This window comes from Macaca mulatta, chromosome 9 (genome assembly GCF_049350105.2).
Source record: "Macaca mulatta isolate MMU2019108-1 chromosome 9, T2T-MMU8v2.0, whole genome shotgun sequence".
Lineage (NCBI taxonomy): Eukaryota > Metazoa > Chordata > Mammalia > Primates > Cercopithecidae > Macaca > Macaca mulatta.
The window spans coordinates 110,193,252-110,207,080 of record NC_133414.1 but is presented as its reverse complement, the minus strand read 5'-3'; the positions used below and the strand labels follow the sequence as shown (position 1 = coordinate 110,207,080).

General features: G+C 37.7%; 1 protein-coding gene across 12 annotated transcripts in view; it reads right to left on the bottom strand.

Annotated features, from left to right (window-relative positions):
• Nucleotides 1–13,829, bottom strand: part of R3HCC1L (R3H domain and coiled-coil containing 1 like) — a 102,180-nt gene that overhangs the window by 83,214 nt on the left and 5,137 nt on the right. The window lies entirely within an intron of this gene.

Here is a 13,829-nt window from a genome sequence, read left to right as displayed (position 1 = left end):
GTCTGACCTTACTTACAAATTCATTAATGATCAGGAGACAGTGCAAATAACACATTTAATTAAATTTGTTCATTTATCTATTTCAGGAAGTATAATTAACAGCAGTGAGACAGAGTAGTAATATAAAAGGACAGAGACAGATTAAAAACATTGGCCAAAAAAACAACCAAATTGGAGAGTATTTACCAAATAGAATACTGGGTAAAATTACAGGCTTAAAACAACAGAAGAGGGTTATCAGCAGCTTATTTACCATCAATTTTACTTCACACTGTTGTCATATGAAATAATTTTGGCCAACACTAATGTTAAATGGGGGGATGTGTACACACACATGCACATAAACACATACATATGTATACATACAGATTTTTTATGAGAAACTGATAATCCTAATTAAGCAAGGATTCATGAACAGATTACACCCTAAAAACAACATACTGTTGATGCAATTTGACAAGAATGAATTTGTACTTATATTTCAGTAATTATAAAAACTCTATCAAGAATAACCAATAATGAATTAAACTGTCCTAAAGACAATTAACTGTTATCTACCCTGTATTCTTCATCTAGCTACACTGGGATTATTCTCACTGTTCCTGCTTTTTATTTGAATGGCCAGGCACTGACCATTCAAAATAAAGTCTACATTTCCCAGCCTCTCCAGCAGCAAGGTGTGGCCATGTGACTAAGTTTGACCAATAGAATATGAGCAAAAGTAGTATACATGGAACTCCCTAATCCAAAAATCTATAATGCTACAAAATCTAAAATGTTCTGAGTATCAAAATGATGCCACAAGTGAAAAATTCCACTCCTGATCTCATGTAACAGGTTGCAGTCACAATGCAGGCACCCAACACATAGTTTATTCAGTGTCCCCAAGGAAAGAAAGACCCTCCCAGCCCCCATCAGCTGCAATATATATCTGCACACACCCGGATTCCTCTTCACAAGCATGCCCACAATGGGTAATAAAACGACATGTGTATATGCCAGATACACCAACTGTAGGCTCCCCACAATGCCTCACATGGGGCCAAGATGTACTGCATTACTATTACTCACTATGCTCTTTTTTTTTTTTTTTTTTTTTTTTTTTTGCTTATTCTCTGCTCTGTAGTATAACGATATGGTTGAAAGTATCGACAAGGTCTGCTTGATATCCACAGAGTAATGCAAACATTCCAAAATGTGAAAACAATGTGAAACCATTCTCTGGATCTAAGCATATTGGATAAGAGATACTCAACCTGTAATATATAACTTCCAGGAAGTATCCTTAAAGGAAGTGAGATGTGTTCTTCTCTTTCTCCTTCTGATGACTGCAATGTAGGTGAAATAGCTGAAGTTAGTAGCTCTCTTAGACCATAAAGTGTCTTTGGAAAATAACAGAATCCGAGCACAGTGGGGAAATGTGACACCATGGCAAACCACATGAGTCCTAAACTGACTACTTCTGGAATTTCTAACTCGACAGACATGAACTTCTATCACATTTAAGTCTCTGGTACGTGGTTGCAACGAAATCTAATTCCAATTCATATAACCTCTACACGAATATATGTGCCTTATTTTCCTTCTTTCTTTTTTTTTTTTTTTTTTTTTTTGAGACGGAGTCTCGCTCTGTTGCCCGGGCTGGAGGGCTGGAGTGCAGTGGCCGGATCTCAGCTCACTGCAAGCTCCGCCTCCCGGGTTCACGCCATTCTCCTGCCTCAGCCTCCTGTGTAGCTGGGACTACAGGCGCCCGCCACCTCACCCGGCTAGTTTTTTGTATTTTTTAGTAGAGAAGGGGTTTCACCGTGTTAGCCAGGATGGTCTCGATCTCCTGACCTCGTGATCCGCCCGTCTCGGCCTCCCAAAGTGCTGGGATTACAGGCTTGAGCCACCGCGCCCGGCCTTCCTTCTTTCTCTAAACAATCTCTCTCTACTCTTTTACTGGCTCCTTTTCTGCCTCCTGCACCCTTACTATGGGTATTCCCTAATTCTTCATCCTTAGTCTTTTCTGCTCTTCTCTAAGGTTTAGGCCACACATTCTTAAAAAAACATCTCTATGTCTCATCTATTGAGCTCCAATTTTATATTCAGCTGCCTATCATTCCACTAGTATGCGACATAATTATATAGGAATATAACTAATTTTTAAAACAAAATAGATAAACAGACAAAGTGGTGGTAGAAACAATAATAGTAGTTGTGGTGGTAATAAATAGCTAATATTTACTGAGCTCCTAGTATTTGCCAGTCATTGTTCTCAGAGCCAATCCTCACAACAATCCTACAAAGTAAAGTTTTATCACCATCTCCATTATACAAATGAGGAAATGAGGCCCAGACAAATTAAATAAATTGCTCAAGACACAATGTACTAAAGAGATCATTCAAACCTAGGTCCCCAGAACCCATCCTCTTAACCAGCACACACTAGACCTTCTTCCAAAGTACTATCACATATTCTTCCAGTTCCAAAATGGCAGCATAGAAGCAAGCTGGCTTCATTCAACTGCCCCACAGAAAACCAAAAACAAAGTGCTGAGATTATCACCAGCAATGTCCCAGAATTCAAAATGAGGAGGAAACAGTTTCAGGGCCATGGAGAAGTGAGAAAACCTAAGCAGGAAACAAAAACCGAACTTCCGTAACCATGATGCCCTTTTCCCCAACCAGCTCAACACCAATAATGCAGAAAACTTCCCCCACGACTCACAATCACTATACTGGAAAAAGAGAATCAGGTGGACAACCAGCTTCCCACCATCTTAGGATCTCTGGCAGGAGAACTGTCCCTGCCTCAAATTACAGGAAGTGTTGGGAGTATGTAAAGGAAGAAGTATCCCTGAGGACAGCCAGAGACAAAGAGGGGAGGGAGGACTACTATTCCCAGCCCTAGAAACTCTGCTCTGTGACTCCAAATCAAAACAGCTGTTCAGCAGCACCACACTGTAGGAGGTTCATTCCACAAGTCACCTGGGCATGAACCCATAGCCAGTCTTCCCACACTACTGGAATATCTCCTGTGGGACGCCCCCATGCAGGAGGGGCAGCATACTGACTAGTTACTAGAACCGAGGCAAACCTGGGCTTAAGGTGCCAGCTGGTGCCGAAAAAGAGGCAGCAATCTAGCAGGAAAAAAAAAAAGAAAAGAAAAAGAAAATCAAGAGGTATATTATAAAGAATCACTAAGCAAACACATAATAAAAACCAAAACAAGTAGATCCAAACAGGGGAGCTTGCAAAACAGAAAACAAGGCAGAAAGAAAAGACTGGAACAAAGAACTATCCTTCAATGTAAAGATACAGATGTACATCCACAAGAAACAACAGCAAAGAAGGAACCAAGGCCTCTTCGAACAGCAAATCGAGGAACCAGTAACTGACCCTAGCAAGACAGCAATTTGGGAACCCTCTAACCAAGAATTCAAAATAGCCATTTTAAGGGAATTTGGCGATCACCAAGATAACACAGAAAAGCAATTCAGAAATTGATTGGAGAAATTTAACAAAGAGATTGAAATAGTACAAGAAATCAAATCTTGGAACTCAGAAATACATTTGTGAACTGAAAAAGTCATTAGAGGCTCTCAACAGCAGAAAGATCACACAAAGGAAAGAATCAGTGAACTTGAGAGGCTATTTGAAGATACACAATTAAAGGAGAAAAAAGACGAGCGCTGCCAAGTATAAAATGCAAATGTTAATAGATCTTAAAGGAGAGGCAGACTGCAATACAGTAACAGTAGGGGACTTCAACACTCCACTCTCAGTAAACGACAGATCATCCAGACAAAAAAATCAACAAAGAAACATCAGAGTTAAACTATACACTAGAACAAATCAGCCTGACATTTCTAGAACATCCAAGTGCACAGAATACACACGCTTTTCATCCAGACATGGAACGTTCTGCAGAACAGACTATATCTTAGGCGACAAAACAAGTCTGAACAAATTCAAAAAAGCAGAAAGCATGTGAACTACAATGAAACAAAACTACAATGAAACAAAAACTGACTACAATGGAACAAAACTAAAAATCAGTAACAAGAGGAACTTCAGGAAACACAAACACATGGAAATTAAGTAACACCTGAATGATCAATGAAGAAATTACAAGGAAATTTAAAAATTTCTTGAAACAACAAAAATGAAAATATAACACACTACAATCTATAGAATAAAGCAAAAGCAGCAGTAAGAGGGAAGTTATAGCAATAAATGCCTACACCAAAAAAGCAGAAAGACTTCAAATAATCTAATAACGTGCCTCAAGGAACTAAAAAAGAACAAACCTAAATTTACCAAAATTAGTAAAAGGAAAGAAATAATAAAGATCAGAGCAGAAAGAAATAAAATTTAGACTACAGAAAATCAACGAAATAAAAAGTTGTTTTTTTGAAAAGAGAAACAAAATCGACAAAACTTCAGCTAAACTAAGAAAAAAGTGAAGACCCAAATAAAATCAGAAATGAAAAAGGAGACAAAACAAGTGAGACCATAAACACAAAGAATCATTAGAGACTATTTTAACATCTATATGCCAACAAATTGGAAAACCTGGAAAAAATGGACAGATTCCTGGACAAATTCCTGGACACATACAACCTATCAAGATTGAACCATGAAGAAATAGAAAAACTCAACAAACCAATAAGGAATAGCCAGACTGAAGCTGTAATAAAAAGTCTCCCATTAAAGAAAAGCCCAAGACCTGATGGATTCACTGGTGAATTCTACCAGACATTCAAAGAATACCAATTCTGCTCATAATCTTCCAAAAAATTGAAGGAGAGGGAATACTTCCCAACTCATTCTACAAGGCCAGCATTACCCTGATTCCAAAACCAGTCAAGGACACAACAAAAAAAGAAAACTATGGGCCGGTATCACTAATGAACATAGACGCAAAAATACTAGAAGACCAAATTCAACGGCACACTAAAAAGATAATTCCCCATGAGCAAGTGGGATTCATCCCAGGGAGGCAAAGATAGTTCAACATGTGCACATCAATAAACATGACACATTAACAGAACCAAGAACGAAAAACCCTATGATCACTTTAATAGATGCTGAATAAGTATTCAATAAAATCTAATATCCCTTTATGATAAAAACCCTCAGCACATTGGGTATAGAAGGAATATACCAATAATAAAGGCTATATATGACAAATCCACAGCTAATATCACACTGAACAGGGAAAAATTGAAAGCCTTTCCTCTAAAATCTGGAACAAGAGAAGGATGCCCACATTTACCACTTTTATTCAACATAATGCTGGAAGTTCTGGCCAGAGCAATAAGGCAAGAGAAAGAAACAAAGGGCACCAAATTAGAAAGGAAGTCAAATTGCCCCTTTTTGCAGACAAAATGATTTATATATAGAAAAATCTAAAGATTCCACCAAAAAATTCTTAGAACTGATAAATTCAGTAAAGTTGTAGGACACAAAAATCAACATACAAAAATCAGTAGATTTATATATGCCAATAGCAAACAATCTGAAAGAGAATTCAAGGAAGCAATCCCATTTACGACAGCTACAAAGAATCAGTTTAACCAAAGAAGTGACAGATCTATACAAGAAACATTATAAAACACTGATGAAAGAAACTGAAGTCGATACCAAAAATGGAAAGATATTCCATGCTCACGAATTAGAGGTATTAACACAGTTAAAATCACAATACTACCCAAAGAATGTACAGATTCAATGCAATCTCTATCAAAATACCAACGATATTCTTCACAGAAACAGAAGAACAAATACAAAAATTATACAGAATCACAAAAGAACCTGAATAGCCAAAGCACTCCTGAGCAAAAAGAAGAAAACTGGAGGTATCACACTATCTGACTTCAAATTATACTACAAAACTCTGGTAACCACATCAATGCGGTATTAAAATTAAAACAGACACACAGATCAATGGGACAAAATAGAGAATCCAAATATAAATCCATACATTTAAAGCCAATTTATTTTTGACAAAGGCACCAAGAACATAAAATGGGTAAAGAACACAGTCTCTTCAACAAATGGTGCTGGAAAAACTGGGTAACTATATTGAGAATAATGAAACTAGGACTTATGTTTCACTGAATACAAAAATCAAATCAAAACGGATTAAAGACTTAAATGTAAGGCCTGAAACCATCAAATTGTTAGAAGAAAACATTGATGAGTTGCTCCAGGACATTGATCTAGGCAAAGATTTTTTGTGTAAGACCTCAAAAGCACATGCAACCCAGGCAAAATAGACAAATGGAACTAAATCAAGCTAAAAAGTTTCTGCACAGCAAAGGAAACAATCAAAGTAAAGAGATAACCCACAGAATGGAGAAAATATTTGCAAACTATCCATCTGGCAAAGGATTAATAACGAGAATATATAAGGAGTTCAAACAACTCAACAGCAAAAGAACAAATAAATCAGATTGATTTAAAAACAGGCAAACGATCTGAATAGACGTTTCAAAAGACGACATTCAAATGGCCAACAGGTACATGAAAAAAATGTCCAACATCACTATTCATCAGAGAAATACAAATCAAAACCACAATGAGATGTAATCTCACACCAGTTAAAATGGCTTTTATAAAAAAGGCAGGGCATAACAGATGTTGGTGAGGATATGGAGAAAGGGGAACTCTCCTACACTGTTGGAAGGAATGTAAATTAATACAGCTACTATGGGGAACAGTATGGAGGTTCCTCAAAAAATGAAAAATAGAATCATCATATGATCCAGCAATTCCACTACTGGATATATACTGAAAAGACAGGCAATCCATATACTAAAGAGACATCTGCACTTCCATGTTATTTTTTTGCAGCACTATTCACAATACCCAAAATATGAAATCAACCTAAGTGCCCCTCAATGGATAAATGCAGGAAGAAAAAATGGTACATATACGCAGTAGAGTATTATTCAGCCATGAAGAAGAATGAAATTGGGAGTCTCTCTGAACCTATTCTGGCTCAGAAGGTTGCCCCCGATAAAAATAATTTAAAAATAAAACAAAAAATGTTTTAAAGGACGATATCCTGTCATTTGCAGCAACATAAATGGAACTAGAGGTCATTATGTTAAGTAAAACAAGCCAAGTTCAGAAAGACAAATATCATGTGTTCTCACTTACACACGGGATCTGAAAAGCACATGTCTTGAAGACAGAATGTAGACTGGTGGGTACCAGAAGCCAAGAAGGAGTGTGGATGGGGAAGATAAAAAGAGGTTGATTAATGGGTACAAACACAAAATTTGATAGAAGAAATACAACCTAGTGTTTGATAGATCAGTAGGATGACTAAAGTTTACAATAATCTATTTACATATTTCAAACGTTTTTAACAAAACAAAACACAACTGTGTAAAGTGATGGATATCCCTATTTACTCTTATTAGATCTTTACAAATTATATAAATTTATCACATGTCCCCCCCACCAAAAAATGGGTGAATTGTATAGTATGCAAATTATTTGTCAACAAAGCTATAACCAAAATAAGATGCTATCACAGCTTAAGACTTTTAGCATCCCCAATAATCACAAGTCATTAAAATATCCTCCATAGTAATAAATTTGATGTTTCCGCAGATTAATTTTTAGAAACTGCCAATTATTACTTAGAAATATGTATGGTAAATAGATGACCAAGTAAGATCATATTCTTTTGAGGACAAGGGATATGACCATCAAGTTATGAGAATGGTGTTTTTTGTTTTTTTTTTTTGAGACGGAGTCTCACTCTGTTGCCCAGGCTGGAGTGCAGTGGCACGATCTCAGCTCACTGCAACCTCCGCCTCCAGGGTTCAAGTGATTCTCCTGCCTCAGCCTCTCGAGTAGCTGGGATTATAGGCGCGCACCACCACACCCAGCTAATTTTTGTATATTTAGTACAGACGGTTTCACCATGTTGGTCAGGATGGTCTCGATCTCCTGACCTCGTGATCCGCCTGCCTCAGGCTCCCAAAGTGCTGGGATTACAGGCGTGAGCCACTGTGCCCAGCGAGAATGGTTTTCTTATGTGGCTCTACAGGTTCTAAAAGCAGTTTCAAAAGACAAATTCCAGAGAACATTTATTTGCTAGAATAAATGCATGTCCCCAAAAACATTACTTTAAAAGGGGCAGCATTCATCTAGGTGAATAAATTTTTAAAGCACCAGACTTTTAAAACTACCACTTAAATAACCTAATGCCTAAAACTGAATATATTAGAAATTGAACTTGTTATCTTTCTCCAAGACCTATCCGAGATCCTTTCCCAATGCCACTATCAATGACACAGTATGCTTGATATGTCAGGCTCAAATTCTGTGGTATTCTGACTCCCAGTTCTAACCCCATATCTTACAAACAAGAGGTATCATGTTTTCTATGTTTACATTATTTCTATTTCCACATTACTCCACAGTACAATTGAAATACTGTACTCTTCAGTAACTCCCTCTACTTAAGTTTATCAAACATACAAAGTTGCCAAGGCAGCCTTAGTCAAACGGTTTTCATTGTATGACTCTCAACAGAAGTCCTGCCACCTATTGGATCAAATTTAAGTTTTTCAGCCTAGCCTTCAATATTGTCCCTTAATTCTCCTTCATTACCCCATACACAAACAAACTTAACAAATCATATCTCCTCACTACTCATCAGTAAAAATCATTCTATTTGTGGAATACTGTAAAGATCGCTTGTTCGTCTCATTCAGTTCACATACTGTACTCATTCTTGCTCCCAACTTCACATCATTCCCTCCAGAGTTTTCTTCTGTCCCCTCCAGTCAGTTTGTTACTCTTTTATTTCCTTCAAGATCCTTCTGTTCCATTAGGCCTAAATAACCTGACATAAATACTGCTGTATTTTGCACTCCTCAAGTTAGAGATCATTCAGTAGTAGAACTGGAAGGATCTCAAAGATAGACCAGACTAGGACTTATTTTGTGTATGAATAATGTTCTAAGCAGAGGGTTAACTTTCATAAGACTGTGGTGTCAAATACTTTGGAAATCTGACAGCTGACACATGGAAGCCCAGACGTATCCTATAACTTGCCCTAGTTTTCAGTTCGGCAAGGACAAAGCCAGAATTTGAATCCCAGTCTCCTAGGTTCCCATCCAAAACGAAGACAAATCTAAAGATTACTGCCCCGGCTGGGCACGGTGGCTCACACCCATAATCCCAGCACTTTGGGAGGCCAAGGCAGGCAGATCACAAGGTCAGGAATTTGAGACCAGCCTGGCCAACATGGTGAAACCCCACCTCTACTAAAAATACAAAAATTAGCCAGGCGTGGTGGTGCGCCCCTGTAATCCCAGCTACTCAAGAGGCTGAGGCAGAAGAATTGCTTGAACCCAGGAGGCAGAGGTTGCAGTAAGCCGAGATCGCACCACTGCACTCCAGCTCTGGGCGACAGAGCAAGACTCCATCTCGGAAATAAATAAATAATACTGCCCAGTAATATAATTCGTGCTACATTCCACATTTTTGTTTTTGTAGAGATGGGTCTCACTATGTCACCCCGCCTGGTCTCAAACTCCTGAGTTCAAGCAATCTTCTCGTTTCGGCCCCCCTGCAAAATGCTGGGATTACGGAGCCACTGTCCCAACCCATTATATATTTTTTAAAGCAGGATACAAAGTTTATATATAACAGCAAGAGATTCCAGTTTAAGTATGTGTGTGTACTACGGTAATAGACACACAGAAAATAGAATGGGGTAATAAACCCCAATGGTAACAGTTACTTCCAGGTGGTGAAAATATGGTTGTATTTTCCAAATTCTCTATAATGAATACATGTGAACTATTAATGTGTTTAATTACAAAGTACTGCCCTAGACCCTGGTTGGAATATTTTATAATATATGGTCATATACTGAATTTATGACAGTACTAATAACTCAAAAAGTTAAAACTACATGACATTATGAAGTCAAAGACACACTCCTCAACCTTGATTTTAATGTTTTCTCTCCACTGAGGGGGGCAAACTGCAAGTTAATAAACTGGCAGCCAAGATCTTATCCTAGTTTTTGAAGCACTGTCCCTCACCAAAGTGTTAGGAGCAATGAAAAGTTTCAGGATACCCAAGGAAGCAAATAAGAAACACAGTACAAAAAAAGAAATACTATGGCAAAAAGGGAAAGAACAGCAATGTCACAGTGACAATACCAGAGGCAAAAACAAAGAACTACATGGCTCCAGGGGCTTGTCAACTCTGGTACTTAACTTAAATCACTGCTTCTCACACAAGGATCAAGAGGCACAAAAGTCACTAGAAATTCTAAACGTATTGAGAGATGGTCACAAGTTTGAAACAGTTATGTGGGACGGTGAGAGAGAATTACTGATCATATAAACAAATCAAGACTATTTATTTTCCTTCTGGATCTTCTCCTGAAATGAAAATGTGAAATGAAAGCACAAAAGTTCTGGGAAGATTCATGTGATAAAAAAGTTCAGAACTACCAAAACAAGTTAACAAACTCATCTTTTCCTAACACTAGGTTTTTAATTGCAGTTCAAAATCCCTAATCCAAAACTTGTGGGACCAGACAAGATTCAGAAATTTTCAGATTTAGAAAAGGTTAATATGGTAAATGTTCCATATGTCACAAAATATTCCAACCAGGGTCTAAGCAAAATACTTCATAATTAAACACATTAGTATTTTTTCTTCTGTTTTTGTTTGTTTTTTGGAGACAGAGTGTTACTCTGTGGCCCAGGCCGGAGTGTAGTGGCAAAACCTCAACTCACTACAATCTCTGCCTCCCAGATTCAAACGATTCTCCTGCCTCAGCCTCCTGAGCAGCTGGGACTACAGGCACGTGTTGCCACACCCAGCTAATTTTTGTATTTTTAGTGGAGATGGGGTTTTGCCATGTTGGCCAGGCTAGTCTCGAACTCCTGACCTCAAGTAATCTGCCGGCCTCAGCCTCCCAAAGTGTTGAGATTATAGGCGTGAGCCACCACACCCGGTCTACCTTTTTTTTTCTTTTTTTTTTTTGAGACAGAGTCTCACTCTGTCACCCAGGCTGGAGGGCAGCGACGCGATCTCCACTCACTGCAACCTCCACCTCCTGGGTTCATATGATTCTCGTGCCTCAGCCACTCGAGTAGCTGGGACTACAGGCACACGCCACCATGCCCAGCTAATTTTTGTATTTTTAGTAGAGAGAGGATTTCCCCATGTTGGCCAGGCTGGTCTCGAACTCCTGGCCTAAAGTGATCCGCTCACCTCAGCCTCCCAAAGTGCTGGGATTACAGGTATAAAAAAAGAAAAAAGAGAAAAAAAAAAAAAAAAAGAAAGAAATTATGAACCTGAAACTGATTACATCTCACAGGTGAGATCATGAGTTGATTTTGTTTCTTTCCTGATTTTCTAAATTGTCTGCAGTGAACATGTATATCATTTACAAAACAAGACTTGTTTTATTAAATGGGGGTGAGGCAAGACCCAAGTATAAAAACTGACCAACTTGCAAATTCAGTTAAAAAGAAATAATAAGATCTTGTTCAGAGCTTAAAAGCCAAGAAAATAATTTAAAATAGTTTTAGGTTTAGAAATTTTTACTAGTACAAATTTTTTAACTAAACACCATTAGCAGTAGGGAAAAACCCTTACTTTCAATAGAACATTTATTCACTGACATTTAAAAAGTGATAATGTTTTATTAACTCATTTTTTTACTTGCTACCTCCCACCCCCAAAATGTTTTTCTCACAGTATGACTCTGACACTCCTGTGAGAAGCGGATCCCATGTAACTGTCACTCACTCCTTGAATCTGGCAAGCTTGTGATACCACAGAACTTCTACGGCTTGGTCACAAAAAGTTATGCAGTTTCCACCTGGTTCTCTCTAGATGCTCACGCGTAGAAAACAGCCGCTATGCTGCAAAGAAGCTCAAATTAGCCTATCTGGGTAGGTAGGTGTTCTGAGGGACAACCAACATCAATCACCAGGCATGTGAGTGAAGAAGCCTCCAGGTTCTAAGTACCAGCCATAAAGTCACCACCAGCTTTTGAATCTTCCCAGCTAAGGCTTAAGCAAGCCATCTGTGCAGAAACTGTCCTGTCTGAATTCCAACAGATCCATAGCACAATAAAATGGTTGTTTTACACCATTATGTTTTGGAATGGCTTGTTACAAACACAACAAAAGGTAATGAGAAAAAAAGTGCCCCTTCCCAGCTCGGTAGCTTTACATTACACACACACACACACCACCCCTAAAATCAAGTTTTTCTCAACTTTAAGGAAGGTCCAATCCAATGTGCAATTTGGCAGACCTGTTTAAATAAGACAGTTTCTACTTAGGAGGCTTAACAATGATATGTAAGATACTTTGCTAGATTCCTAAGACACAAAGATGAATAACATATAGTCTGTAGTTAAAAGTTTACAATCTAGGGAGAGAAAAAAATGGGTACACAAATAGTTTATGAAAGTATCTAAGTGCCAAAATAGGATTATAAAGTGTTAACTCTGCCACAAATAGTTATAGCATCATTTTGGACTTAAAAACAGCATTTGGGTCCTTTAGGAAAGTAGATGGGCTTTAGTAAATGCCTAGGAAAAGGAAGACTGGAAAAAAAAATGAAAAATGTGGGCCTCGTTATATGTTATGTTTAGATTGTGAGATTATGAGTGTTTTCTGTTGTCCTTTTAAATTTACCATATTTGCTGTTTTCTATAGTAAGTCATATATTAGATTTTTTTGAGGGAAAAAAATAATATTAATCTTAATTTTTTTAAAAATGTGTTTAAACTACACTTGAGAGGTCATTTAGGTAGTTAACAGGTAATACATAAATTGGCTTGATATTTGCATGCTGAATATGCAAAATAAATTTAGTATTTAAGGAAAAATGCTAGTGTAATAAAAATTTCATAAGTATGTTACTTGATTTACTATTAATATCTGCTTATTTTCCCTTTCCTAGCCAACTATATTTACATGTTCTTCTCAAATAACAAACACTCAAAAAGCTCTCCATCTTGGTCATGACATTCACTCTTTCTGTCTCCCTCCCTGTATCTGTCTGTCCTCATTTCTAACTCTGCCCTTCTCTCTACATCTCTGATTACCCTGCTTTCTAACTTTGCCTAGGTGACTGTCCCGCTCAGTGTTTTTGACTTCTCTGTCTCTGACTAACCTTCCTCTCGCTCTGCCTATTGCATGTGTCTCTATGACTATGTGTGTAGCTGTCTTTGAACGCCTCTCTTGGATTCTGCCTTTCTGTCTCTCCCCGTTATCCACCTCATTTTCAATACATTCTTGCATTTAATTTTCCTTTTAATATTTATAAACAAGCAGAGCTGGTTTTATTAACCCTATTTTAAAGATAAGAAAACAGAAACAGGACTACTGGCATAAAATTTGAGAAGTCAGGATGTAAATCCAAGTGCTTCCCTTCTTTCTTTACTATTCTTCTGGCATTCCATGGCAAAGAACTTGAAACAGCACAACTGCAAGCCAATAGTAACACTACACACATTCAGATTCTTTTCTAAGAGACAAATATGATATTAAGGAGTGCTACACACCTTTTGCCCGCATTATTCACTCTGCACAGGTTAAATGGTCATGAAGTGTCAGCCATCTGCCTATCCCAGAAATCCGTATCATCATGTTCAGTTTGACCTATGTTATTTGGAAACCTCACAATACTAGACACTAGAATCTATTTTCCAACAGTGCTTCTCTTCTTCTGTTTTTATCCCTAGTCCCAACCCAGCCACATATGGCATTTAAAAAAAAAAAAAAAAAAAAAAGAAGGACAACAAATACTAATAAAACTGAAGGGTGAATTTGAAG